Source organism: Alexandromys fortis, unplaced genomic scaffold (assembly GCF_014885135.2).
Source record: "Alexandromys fortis isolate MF-2015 unplaced genomic scaffold, M_Fortis_MF-2015_v1.1 scaffold_76, whole genome shotgun sequence".
NCBI classification, from domain to species: Eukaryota; Metazoa; Chordata; class Mammalia; order Rodentia; family Cricetidae; genus Alexandromys; species Alexandromys fortis.
In genome coordinates, this window is record NW_026067997.1 from 1,449,704 (window position 1) to 1,463,849 (window position 14,146).

Consider the following 14,146-nt stretch of genomic DNA (forward strand, 5'->3'; position numbering starts at 1 on the left):
TTGTCCACGGCAAGCTTCTGAGACAAGGGATACCAACAGTAGCTGACTCCTGCCCACTGCTGAGGGAACTCTAAAGACGGTGCAAGTTATTTCTATCTAAGGTGTGATTTGCAGAACCCTGTGGTCTCTGTGCTGTGTTCATGATGAGCTAAAGTACCTACAGCTATGTCAGAGTGCACTGTTTATTTCAGCTGACATTTCTTACAGAGTGAATTCTCTTGGAAGGAAGAGTATAAAGACTTACATTTGGGCACAAGTTTACCTTGCCCTTGATGCTATGAAAAAGTTTGCACATTGGTTCCTTTGAAAAACATTAGTACAGCTTGCACTTCAAAATTACCCTAGCCAGGGAAGAGAACAAGCTGGGTAATTCACATCCCATTCTCCTGGGTCATCACTTAAGAAATGTGCATGGGGGTGGGAGCTAGGGAGATGGCTGCTCTTCCGTGGAACCCGGGTTCAAGTCCAAAAAATCCACATGGTGGCTCAAAGCCATCTGTAACTCCAGTCCCAGAGCGAACTGATGCCCTCTTCTGACCTCTGCAGACATTGCAAGCACATGGTGCACAGACAAACATGACTGCAAACCACCCATACACAGGTTTTTCTTTTCAAAAATGAATTGTGTGGGGCTCTGATGTGGAAGATTCCAGGTCTCCAAGCTTTCTCAAAATGGAAAACTTCCAGCAACCATTATCAAAAAGATATGGGTGTTAGGAGGAAGGTGTATATGGGAGAGGCACAGGACTGTGGGTGATGAGGGACGGAGTCTGGCCAAGCCTCATTTGCTGCTTTGCTCACAAAGTCTACAGTCAGTCCTTGAGCCCAGGAATTTGTCTAGTGTTTTTTTTTCTAGCTATCTTTAATTCAATCCTATACTATTCTCCCTCACTATACAACAGTGCTTTTCAATTTTGCTTACATGTGGGAATCACCTGAGGACTTCTGAAAATTACCTTTTAATGCCTGAGTTCCACACTCAACCTTTCCAATTTTATAGGTCTAGTGAGGCTTAGACATTGGGTTTGTTTTTAATTCTCCCTTTGCTAATTCCTTTGTACAACCGGCCCTGAGAAGTACTACCCCAAAATATTATGCTAAATATCACTAATTCCATGAATTTGTCAATTCATTTCCTGAAGGGAAATATGTCAACAACCCTCCTCCTTTCCTTGTTTACTGGAGTTTTCTTTTCTGGTGCACCTGGCATGGCACTCAATTGATGGGAATAAAATGGGTGCTGCTCTCGGGCAGTACCTGGAGGCAACTGTGAAGCATTATGAGGTAAACTGGAAAAATTTAAAAAAAAAAAAACTAATGACATCTCATATCTGAAGAGAGCCTTTGAAGAAGTCAGCTTACAAAGGGAAGCACAAACATGCCCAGTGAATGTCAGAAGTTGTTCTGTCGGTGAAACTCGGCATTATGGTGGGATACCCATGTTAAAAGGATTTCAGAGATAACCAAGGAGGCTGAGCTCAATTGACTCATCAGTAGGCTTATAATGCAGCAGAGATGGCACAAACTTTCCAGCTATTGGAGGGGTCCTCCACACAGCTTTGCTGGCATAGCTGCCTCTGTTCAGGCACACCCTGCTTGGTTTTTACTGTTGTTGTTGAAAACACAATCTCCAGGAGCAACGTGGAGAGGGAAGACATTGTTTCATCATACACATCCAGATGACAGTCTATCCCCAGAAGGAAGTCAGGGCAGGAAGTCAAGGTAGGAACACAGAGATAAAAAACTGAAGCAGAAACCTCAGAGGAACACTACTCACTGGTTTACTCCCCATAATGTACCCAGCCTACTTTCTTAAACAAACCAGGACCGCCCGCCCAGGCCTGGCACTGCCCATAGTGGGTTAAGACCTCACCATCAATAATTAACCAAGAAAATACAACACAGACATGACCACAGGCTAATCTGATAGAGCCGTTTCCTCCACTGAGAGTCCCTCTACCCATGGGAGTCGAGTTTGGGTAAAGTCAAGAAGACCAGAGCAAGGCTTCACAATCGCCAAATAATTTGATGTTGAATTCCTAAACTCCTAGCATACCCAGTCAGGCACATGGGTTAGGATGACAACAGAGGAAACAGCACATAGTGGGAAAGAATAAATGTATCCAGAAGAGATGAGCTAATGAGGTAATGAGCATATTCCAGTTGACTTATTGACTGTATTTTACATATTTAATATGACAGGTATTCATTTTACACTGTGAACTCACTTGTACTAAAAGAATAAAAAGTAAAACACTTCAATTTTGTTATTATATGTAATACTTATCTCAGGATTACCTAGTTGCAAAATGCCAATTTCATCAGCTCAACTTATTTTTTTTTCAGACAAACTCCACATTCTTGTTATACAAGAACTTTCTAAGAGAAACTAAAATTTTTCATTCTTTTTTCCTCTCTCTGGGAAGTAGCTAAGAGAGCAGATGGCCCCCACACTCTTAACTGCACGAATACTAATCAAGACAATATTGAAGCTCACTTCTCAGCCCTAAGCTAATGTCCACTACTGTTGAATATGAGAGAAGGAATGGGGTACCTCCTAAGTCTTTTGAAGGAAGCAATTACATAAGTATAAAATAAAAGCCATAGGGTTTCTTGTTTTGGTTTAGTTTCTGTTTTGTTTTATTTTTTGCAGTCTTTTCCCCCTGGAAAAGTAGGTTGTGAGTTACTCTCTGATCTACCTGTTTCTAGTTTATCACATGGACTTAAGACAACGTGGTTCCTATTCCTAGCCAAGCAAGACATGCAAAAGCTAATGGCTTAGTATGAGCACGGCCTGTGGGTCATATCATCAAGCACTGGGCTGAATGCTTTTCTTGGATGACTTACAGTCACTTGGTGGTACTGGGCTGGTGATTGGACAGATCTGAAAGTTCAAGATGGCTTCCTTTACATATCTATGGTCTTGGTGGGGATGGATGAGGATGAGCCTCTTCTGGGCCTCTATCTCTCTTTCCCTTGCTATGTGAAGGCTTGCCTGGAAAAATGTTAAGACTTGCCAGTCAATTCTGTCCATTACAACTGCTCATGCTGCTCCCCAAATAAGCCACTAGGACTGCCCACTTTTGAGGGTGATTTCTAGCCATACTTAGTCTGAGTAGGAGAAGGAAACAGCAAGTTCTGTCCAAACTCTTCTAAAGATCTAAGAAATCCAATGAAGCTTAATCCTATAAGAAATGAGGCTTTAATGCATGAATGGATATTCTTAACATTTATAACAGGACTTGGGGATATTTATAGTCTCGTTTTCCTTTTCTCTCTCACACACACTCCCACTCCCATGATCTACCGAAGTTGTCCTTCTCTGACACGTGCAGACTGAGATCTCTAAGAAAAGCTCACAGTGGGGCTGGAGAGATGGCTCAGAGTGTAGGAGTGCACATTCTATGAACCAAAAGACCTGAATTGGAATCCCAGTATCTATGCAAAGATAAGTGTACCTGTAACCCCGGAAGAAGAAGGCAGAGTCAGGTGGCTTCTGGGAACTCACTGAACAGTCAATCCTGTCTCAGGGCAGTAGGGCAAACTCAACAGAAGATACCCAACATCCTCACCATGGAAACACATACACACACACACACACACACACACACATACACACACACATACACACACACACGAGGAGAAGAACAACAAAAATACGGATAAAATGATTGCTAGAAAAGAAAATCACTTCTACAGTTGTTTTAAATGGTTGTCGGTTTTACAAATGAGCTTGTGGTTTTCACTCTAGTCATTCCTTTGAACTCATTTGCTCATTCCCTCTCTGAAAGACAGTGTGCTGATAAGATCAGGGGCATCAGGAAGACAGAATTGGTAGGCCAGCAATGCTGAAAGCCCAGTTCCTCACTGTCGAACTCTAACGAGGGTGAATACTGGGGCTCCAATACCTACTAAAAGCTGTTGTTTGGGGGCTGGAGAGATGGCTCAGAGGTTAAGAGCACTGCCTGTTCTTCCAGAGGTCCTGAGTTCAATTCCCAGCAACCACATGGTGTCTCACAGCCATCTGTAATGAGATCTGGGCCAGCAAGCACACAGACAGACAGAACACTGTATACATAATAAATAAATAAATCTTTAAAAGCTGTTGTTTGTGTGATTCATGTACACGTAACTAACATTGTAACAGTCCAAGTGCCTATGTTACACTAAATATAATGAAAATCCTATCACTTCTGTTTTACAGACGGAAAGTTTAAGGCACAGAGGGATTTAAACAGAGTGCTTGTCACCTGATAACAAGGTCAGCAGTTATGTAAGCTTTAACAGCCTATTCCGGAGCTCTTGTTCCCTACAATTGCGCTCTTAGTTCATTGGTGCTTTACTTGATTTTGTTTTACTTTTGTAGGCTCGTTTTGTTTTGTAACCTAACTCACATCATCACTCAGACTAGCCTAGAAATCACTAGGTAGACCAGACCTGTCTCCAGTTTGCAGAAATCCTCCTGCCTCAACCTACTGCCCGATGAACTGTAGATGTGAGCCGCCATTAGTAGTTTAATTTTTGATTTGAAACTAAAACCTCTATATAAAATACTACAGTCACAGTTGCTGGCAAAACATTGACTAAGTTTATCTGGTACTGAGTCTTGGTTGTGGTCATACATGTGAATAAGATTCTGTTTAACACTTCAATTTGCCAAGCATTTGTTATAGCATAAGAACCAGGAATTTTATACAACCAGTGTATGGTTGTGGCAATTGCACTTAGCTAGAAAAAAGTCAGTAATTCTAGAAAATATAATTAAATATATAAAGACAAAATAGCCTAACGTCCACCCACTTTCCTTATCATTAAAATACAAATCTCAAAACTCTTTCGTGATGACATCAAAACCACTGGGGATTTCTTGAAAAGTATCAAACTATGAGTTATCTGTTGTTTTGTTTTATGTTGGAATGATGATGTGGTGTCTTTAAATTGTGTTTCAATTTGAATTCTTTACATACATGTCATGTCTGGTGACAGCCAAAGCAAACTTACCAGGCCCCAGTTTAGACTATAAAAACAAAACATCAGTCTGAGACACACTTGAGATAAAATGCTGCAGCAACAATGAATCCAACCCATGAACCACAGCCGCTCAAGTAAATAAAATATGATGCCCCAGAAAACCTGGCAGAAAGGCCTGGCTAAAAAAAAAAAAAAAAAAAAAAAAACTACAAAAATATCACAAGCATTAATGTAGTGGGCCTCAAGTCCATTGTAAGTCTAACACTATTGTTTACAATCAATTACACAACTGAAATGTATATTCCTTTCTCTTCAAACCTTCTCCCATGATCCTCCAAGGGAAGCCACATACATAAGCCAGAGGACACAGATACCAGAAGCTAATGAAGGCAGGAAGCAGAAGGAAGAAGGCTGATGGCTACCTAAGACACAAATGTGATTCCAGTGCCACTGTTTGAATTTCTATTTTGATTTTCCCCAGATTTCTGTCATTAAAGCCATCTGGCACTTCTCAATCTCAACTCCCTCTTCTTCATTTGGGCATCTTTATTACTTCATACACATATGTGTGCATGTATACGCACACACATTTACATGCACACATGTGCATGCACACACACACAGAAATCTAGGTTTCAAACATTAAGTTAATTTAATTCTAGCATTGCCACTTGTGGCCATAATCTTACAATGCTGATCTGTGTTATAATAGCTCCAGTCTTTCAACTCACTGCTCAATTTTCTGACACTGGGGAAGAAAGTACAGAACACACAGACTCACACACACACTGTCGGCCACTGTCTGTCAGCACAGCAGTGCCCCTGGTCACTGTTACTATGTCTTCAGCTTCCCCAGTTAATCACAAAGACAAATATAGCTGTATAATCATAATAGACCATTTTAAATGTCACTATATATTTCTGCTAATAAATGTTATTTATATAAATAAATAATTAGATTCTGCATCAGTGGGTCATCAGTTACTAAATAAGATGATGTAAATAAACAAGCTCAACTTATGGGTAGTATTTGACAAATGTTGGTTCTTTTTCCCCCCCTTCAATTTAATATGAAGCATGAAACAGTTGGAGTGTGGACAAAAAAAGGATAAGGAGAAACCCTTCACCCAAAACCTAGACCGTCAGTTTCATGAGGTCTGGACTTTGCTTTGTTATTGATGGACTTAGAACTCAGTGACTGTGCTAAACATCTCTGTAAGTAACAGCAGGAGGAAGATGGGGGGATGAGGAGGAAGAACAGAAGAAAAGAAGTGTGGCCAATGAACTATGGCCCATGCCACAGTGTTCTGTAAGTCCAGTGATTCTGACCTAAAAGCTAAGAGCTCACTATATATATATATGTATGTATACACACACACACAAATAGTTGGAAGGTTAAAATGAGGAAATGAGATCTGCTCAAATCCCATTGAAGCACCTAACAGTGTATACCTCAACTAAAAGTCCCTGACTGTTTTTAAGCTTCCATTTTCTCATCCATGTGGTAGATAGTGTGAGTAACAAACAGCACTGAGAATCTGTTAAGGGTTGGCTTATGAAATCTCCATGATTGTCTTTGCAGAAAGGACTTTAGGGAAGATGGAACACCTGGGAAAAGCCATCTGAGGACACAGTGAGGTCACTGTTGAGAAGCACAAAAGAGAGACCTCATCACTCCTGCAGTATTTTCCCAAAGGAATCACAAGCAGCAGCCAATAGAAACACTTGCACAGCCATATTATCATGGCATTATTCAACATAGCAATTTGTGGAATCAGCCTGCTGCCTACCAAATGAGTGGTCGAAGAAAATGTGGTATGTTTGCATTAGGGGGTATTATTCAACCCTAAAAATGTAAATCATGTGGTTTGCAGGAAAAGTGATGGAACTCAAGATCATCCAAAACTAGCCAGACACAGAAGGAAAACGCTTTTTTCATATGTAAGTTCTGTATTTTAAAAAGAACTGAAAAGACAAAGATAAATAGTTGGGAAAGAGAAGACCAAAGGGAAGGAATATGGTGGAAAAGAAAGGATAGCAGTGAGATGTAGTTAAAAAGTTAAATAAAAGAAGTCAACCTTTTTGACACCTTCCCCTGAACTTAGAACCTCCAAAACTATAAGGAAAAAAATGTATTGTGTAAATCACCTACATGTCATAACAAGGCACCTTATGAATAACATTGGGGCTGGAAAACAGAAGGGAACTTAATTCTAGCACACAGGCAATACCTGTAGGTTGTAGCTTGCATTGCCATCAGGAAGCAACCTTCATGAACCATGCATCTCTGCCCGCTTACACATGAATCCTTTAGAACTATATTTTATGAATGCCTGTGTAGCAAACAGCTATTAAAGGTGGAGAAGGGTGATAGTTTCCTCTGGGGCAAAATGAAGGGTTAATTATTTTCTGGTATACTAAAGATAAGTCTCCTTCCAGGACTGGAATCATCTGGGCTCATAGAGGCTACCATAAAATGATTTCGGTTCCCTAATCTTAGTTTCTCAGTTATGATTCAAGCCCACTCCATGTACAGCACCAAAGGTGGATAACTTGGGGGCCAAGTCAATGGAGAGGAAACCCACATTGCCTATAACACCCTGTGCAATGCTTCCAGGGTTTCTTAACCAGGAGTCACATGTCTTCTGGCAGATCCATGACCCTATGCCAACTTCATTTCTTAACTTATATGCAGGTTTTTTGATATCTGGCACCCATTATAACCTATACTCTTGCACTTTAGAAAACAAGAGCATAAGGAAATTAATTTTGAAATTCAGTATTAAACAATAGCTGCTATTGAATTACATACTTAACAAAGAGGCAATTATTAAGAATGAGAAAGTACCCTCAAAATTAATCCCAACAGCAGCTCCCAGACTCTGCTATGCACACTTAGTTTTTCCTCATCCGCCAGGACTTCCTTTCACCTCATGGTCGCTGTATTTTTCTCCCCTTCAAAGCTAAACCACATTGAAGTGCTATTTTCACTCTCCTTCCTTCCTCACCCTTCAGCCCACTTCATGGCTGGTCCCACTGTCATAGTCTTGAAAAAGCTCGACTCTTGTCAATAATGACATTTGTCATCATTTCTATTAATTGACCCTTTCCAGCATTTAGCATTGATGTTAATTACCTCATCCTTTAAGCCAGTAAATCTCAAGTTAGGGAATCAAATGACCCTTTAACAGGGGTTGCCTGAGACCACTGAAAAATGGATATTTATATTATGATTCATAATAATAGCAAATTATTCTTATGAAGTAGCAAAAAAATGTGACTAGGGATCACCACAACATGAGGAACTGTACCAAAGGGTCACCACAACAGGAAGATTGAGAACCATTGCTTTAAACCCTTTCTTGTCTGTGAAGCATGTAAATATCACATTCTTTTAAAATTTCCTTTTTTCTACATCTTTGGTCCTTTTTTTAACTTTTTACAAGCTCAGGTGGGCAAAGGCTTAGTTACTGGAGGTTTGATCCTAAATTTTCATCTTCTTAATTTTTTGTCTCTCCTATATGATCTTCTTGGTGTCCCTTAGTCTACCAAGACAAACAGACAGACAAACACACCACATATATGCCCCACCACCACCATTTCCATGTAATCTGAAAAATAAGAAACCCATGAGATACCTTTTTGTCTTTTTTTCACCCTACTAAACCAACTACTATCTTGTCTCCCTAACACCCCAACAGCTGCTTGCGTATCTCCATGCCTACTCTGCTACTGTAACAACAGCTAGATATTTGTCATAGCCTCTTTTAATTGCCCTTTTCACAGTCTTTCTTAGACTCCTACACCGAGTTTTCCACACAGAGACCAGCTTCATCTTTATCAACTGGCTGTGCCATCATCACTCGTCACCACACCAACTGAATCTCAGCACTTCAGTCCACAGAGTGCCTGCTCAGACCCTCCCCTCATGCCACCAAGGCTCCAAGAGCTCTGTATCTCATTTCCCACCACGCTTGCCCAGGCTTTCTAGTTTGTAGTCCCATCGTCTGCCTTCCCCCAATGACCCTATGAACCTCAACGGCACAATTTTGCCCATCTCACGATTAGAGTGCAGCTTTTGCTTTGCCGGCCATTTTTATAGTCTATTCTCATTAGAACTTCTCCCACCCCAGAAATATTTTCATGATCTTTTCTCCTCTGGTGGCAACCCTATGCTTTTCACCTACAATGAAATTATAATTATAAATATACATATATTATTGCCCCTATGTCTCTCTTCAAAAACTCAATTCAGAACAAAAATACAAGCAAAAGAACAAAAACAAAACAACAAAATCCCTATCTGCTTTTTATCACCAGGACAAAGACAGTTTTCCAACAGAAAGAGAAGTTAATCTTATCTAATACATTATTAAAAAGAACTAAACCAAACTGAATCCACCTAATCAGAACCCAACAGTACATGGTTAAATGGAGAAGACTTAAATGTTTCTCGAGAGAATTATCAGGCTATTTCATGTCATCAGGATTAATAAAGGGATGTTAATATAGAACACTGTCCCTCTGGTGTCCCCAATGAACAATGTGTCCCAGTACCACATACTGTGATGTAATATCCCCCATTACATCTGGCATTCTCTGAGACTTTAGCTGGGGTCTATACTCTTAGTAATTAACACAGTCCTATATCAGACTCACTTACTCCTCAAAGAAAGGTGTTATTCTCTCTCTTGATGACCTAATCACTACTGATAGGACCCACTACTCCCAACAACGCTACCATAGGTTATTTACTATGGCACAAGAATCTTGCTAGTATCCCTTTATTAAGTGCAAAAGTGAAATGAACTCAAAACTCATCCACAAAGACAGCTCTGAGGATAAGAGCAATTGCCACCAAGCTTGACAAACTGAGTTTGAACTTCAGAACCCTCATGGCAGAAGGAAAGACCCAATCTACGCATATTTGTGTTCTGATTTCTACACTGTACTTGGACACACTTATACCATATAGCAACCCTCTTATGTGTGAATAAACAAGAGTAAAAAGAACAGTATAACTGTATATCTTAGACAAGTCAATTTGTACATTTTTCCTTTAATTTTACTAATGTAAAATGAAGATGATGCTACCGACTATACCGTATGATTGCCATAAGAGTTGAAGAGCATTTTAAGATAGTATATAATAACAGCAAAAAAATGGTATTATTTTTCTCTTGTCCTCATAGTTACTGTTACACCATGATCTCCAATCATACAGTCCTGTAATTACCCTCCAACTGTTCTTAATTGCCCTCTAATACCACTCTGGATTTGTATTATTGGTTATTTATGTTTTAAATAAATATCTTATGATTCTTTCAAGTTTAAAAAAAAGAACCAAATTTCAACTTGAGTATGCATCAAAGCACGTTTAATGTTAATATTGCCTTTTAATGTATATAATCTGTCAAATAGCTCTATAGTTGAGATTTTGAGACAACAATAAAACATGTATACTTTATATAAAATGTGTATACTTACACATTTCACTCATACATAGCAAGCATGCTGACACTAAGATATATTTAATTCAGAACTCTGATCCTCTTTTAATACAAATCCATATCCAATACAGTGTTTTAAAAATTGATGACTTGATATTTGCCTTTGTAACTAAACATTACAGAATCAAATCATCTTTCTCACAAGCTATCTATTTTTCTTATAAAATATTATTTTGCCAGTCACAATGTTTTCTCCTGAGAATAGGCTATTAAACTTGCTTGATTGTAAAGTTCTCAGACATTTATAAAAATCATTATGTTACATCTGATGATGGAGAGAAAAATATTTAGCTTTTGAGCTGACATTTGGTCACATTTTAGAGAAGTTAAAGGAATACAACAACATCTTTAATTGCTAAATAGTCTTCTGAGTTTTAACAGATGCCACCATTTGCTAAGGACCAACGGAGAGAGCCATGCTAACATATTCATATCCTTGAACAAAAGTCAGAACATCTAAAATGCTCACATCCCTGATTTCAGCCCACTTATTATCATCAAAAATGAATTCCTGCACAATCCATTTCTTTGAACAATCACTTTGGAGATCAGTCGGCAGACCACTAGTTTTAAAGTGGTTGATCAAGTGGCAAGAATCAACACTTGATTTTAAATCAAGTAGTTATAAACACAGCAGTTATTCAGCAACATTTCATTAGAGAAATCTGGACTTTCACCTAATATTTTGAACAAAAATGGTTTTATATAATTTTTCATTTTAATGGCAGTTTAGCCTCCTCACGGAAGTAACTTTTTCTGCTGAAGGGGAATTTTCACACACTTATGTGAATTATGTGGGTAGTGCTGACCACATAATACCCAATATGTTCAAATGATGTATTAGAAAACTCAGAGTAATGACCATTATGGGAAGTTATGATGGACTACAATTTAAATTTACGCTTATTTTTATTTCATTTTAATGGGCAACAAATTATGAAAGGCCCAAAACTATGAAAATATAATGCATTTGAAATAAAAAGCTAACATGCAAAAAAATAGAAATTCTAAAGTATTTCCTGAGCTCTTTGCTCAAGACAAAATTAGTTTCTGATTATTTTTAAATAGTGAGCTTTAGAAAGCCAGTATTTGATTCCAACCAGGTAAGCAGGTAGGTTGACTCCAGATATGCACCTCTCTCTCAGCTCCTCCCAACCCAACCCCCCAGTTGCATCCCAAGCTCTGCAGCAGACCAGTTGCTGAGACCTCACTTCACTCCCTCCCCCAGATCTCCAGTGGGTCACTCAGATCTTTCCCTCCTAACTTCCCCACTCCAACTCAATGCTTTATCCCAGTCCCCAGATCCAGCAGACACTCTCTGGGAATCCGCTACTACATTCATAGATCAGTGCCTCGCTCAGTCCTCTTCAGAAAAGCTTCCACCTGCAGCAGATGGAATAAATACAGAGCCCCTCAGGCAGACAATGTGCAGAAAGGGAGAGACCCTGGAACACTCAGACCTAAATGGGATGTCTCTAGCAAATCCCTCCCCTCAGAGCTCGGGGAACCTTATGGAAGAAGATGCAGAAAGAGAGTAAGAGCCGGAGGGGATGGAGGACACTAAGAAAACAAGGCCTTCTAAATCCACATGAGCAAAATTCATATGAACTCTCAGAGACTAAAGCAGCATGAACAGGGCCTGCATGGATCTGCACCATGTCCTCTGCATATATATTATGGCTTCCAGGTCAGTTTTCTGTAAGGGATTCAGGAGTGTACAAATCTGTTTCTTATGCCTTCTCTTGGGCTCTATTCATTCTGTTTGTTTGTCTTGTCCAACTCCAATGTATTGGACTTTGTTTTATCTTTTTTTATTTTATTTTTATCCCTTAGAAGCTTGTTTATTTTCTAACAGGAGTTAGAAGGGGAATGGATTCAGATGGGATGGGAGGCAGGGAAGAACTTGGAGGGGTAGAGGGAAGAGAAACCATAATCATGATTTATTATGTGAGAAAAATTTCATTTTCAATAAAAGGAAAAATAATAGTCAGTAATGAGGCAAAAGAAAAAAGATAATATTAATCTTGTATTGTCTTTCCTCCTCACTCCTCAATTAATACCAGCCCCATTTTTTTCCATAGCCCCTTTCATATCACCAGTATCCTGTCATCCTCCTCCCTAGAACTTTCTCAGTAAGGATGTGAGAAGAGGGAGGGAGCAAATAGTGTAATTATATCTTCATTGAAAACATATATATATCCAAAATTACAAGAACATAGTTCTGAAACAAGAATACACCGCTGTCCCAGAATACTGAAGGCTGGGTAAAGAAAATGGGACAGGAAGATACTGTTTGCAATGTACTTACATGTCCTGCTTTTCCTCTCTCGTGCCTTGAGAGCTATCTTATTCTGTGAGGATGAAATGTCCTAGAGCCTTTCCTATCCACCAGAAGGGCACTTTGTCCACCATAGAGCAAATCTTGTTTTGAAAAATGATACAAAGAACATGTTTTAACTTAAGCCTGATATAACATGAATTAGAAAAGGAATTGTCATTTAATATCACAAGAATATTATTTATCTAATCTAAGTATGAGAATATCTGGCTATGAAAATATTTAGATCAATAGTAGAGACAAAAAATGGCTAAATGGGGCTGGAGAGATGGCTCAGTGGTTAAGAGCACAGACTGTTCTTCCAGAGGTCCCGAGTTCAATTCCCAGCAACCACATGGTGGCTCACAACCATCTGTAATGAGATCTGGCGCCCTCTTCTGGTGTGCGGGCATACATGGAGGCAGAATGTTGTATACATAATAAATAAATAATTTAAAAAAAATGGCTAAATGACGAAGATAAGTAGGCAGACATCCCAACTTCTATTATGTTTACAATATCTTTATGGAAGAATTTCTTCAAGTTCCTTGACTATATGAAATGAGATATGCCTTGGAACATGATGGAGCATCCATCAGAAGTGGATAGGCTTTGCCTAGGCACTGAGAAACATCAGGCAAAAGCCTCAGTTCTGCCATGAGTAACTGTAGAGATTGGTTATTTCCACGGATCTCATTCCTCTATCCATTTACAGGAAGAACGCATGGCTTGGACCAGGATAAAAGGTAGAGATTTGTTGGAGAATAGTGTTTCTAAACAGTCCTAATGCTGTGATCCTTTAATATAGTTCTTTATGCTGTGGTGGCCCACGACCATAATATTATTTTGTTGCTTCATTATAACTGTGATTTTGCTACTGCTATGAATGATAATATAAATGTCTGTGTTTTCCAATGGTCTTAGGCAACCCCCATGAAAGGGGTGTTCCACCCCTAAAAGGGTCACTAGAAGCAGTGAAAGTAAGATATTTAGAAGGAAGATAAAAACCTCTGAGGCAAAAGATAGACAAAAAGAAACAGGGTAATTTAAGGGAAAAGAGCTAGTCAGAAACGAGCCTAAGCTAGGTCAAACATTCATAACTAGTAAGAGGTCTCCATATCAATGATTTGGGAGTTGGTTGGTGGCCCAAAAGAAAAAGTCTCACCAATGGCATTTTTTTCCTAAAATTTTCACCAAAACTATTAGAATAAAGAAAAATTATACTTCTATACTTCTCCCAAGGCTGCTGAAACAATAGGCAAAGTACATGGGAAAATATTTAAGTTGGCAACAAGATTATATGTATAGAATCTGTTTTATAATATCAATATAAAGGAAAAACTAGCTA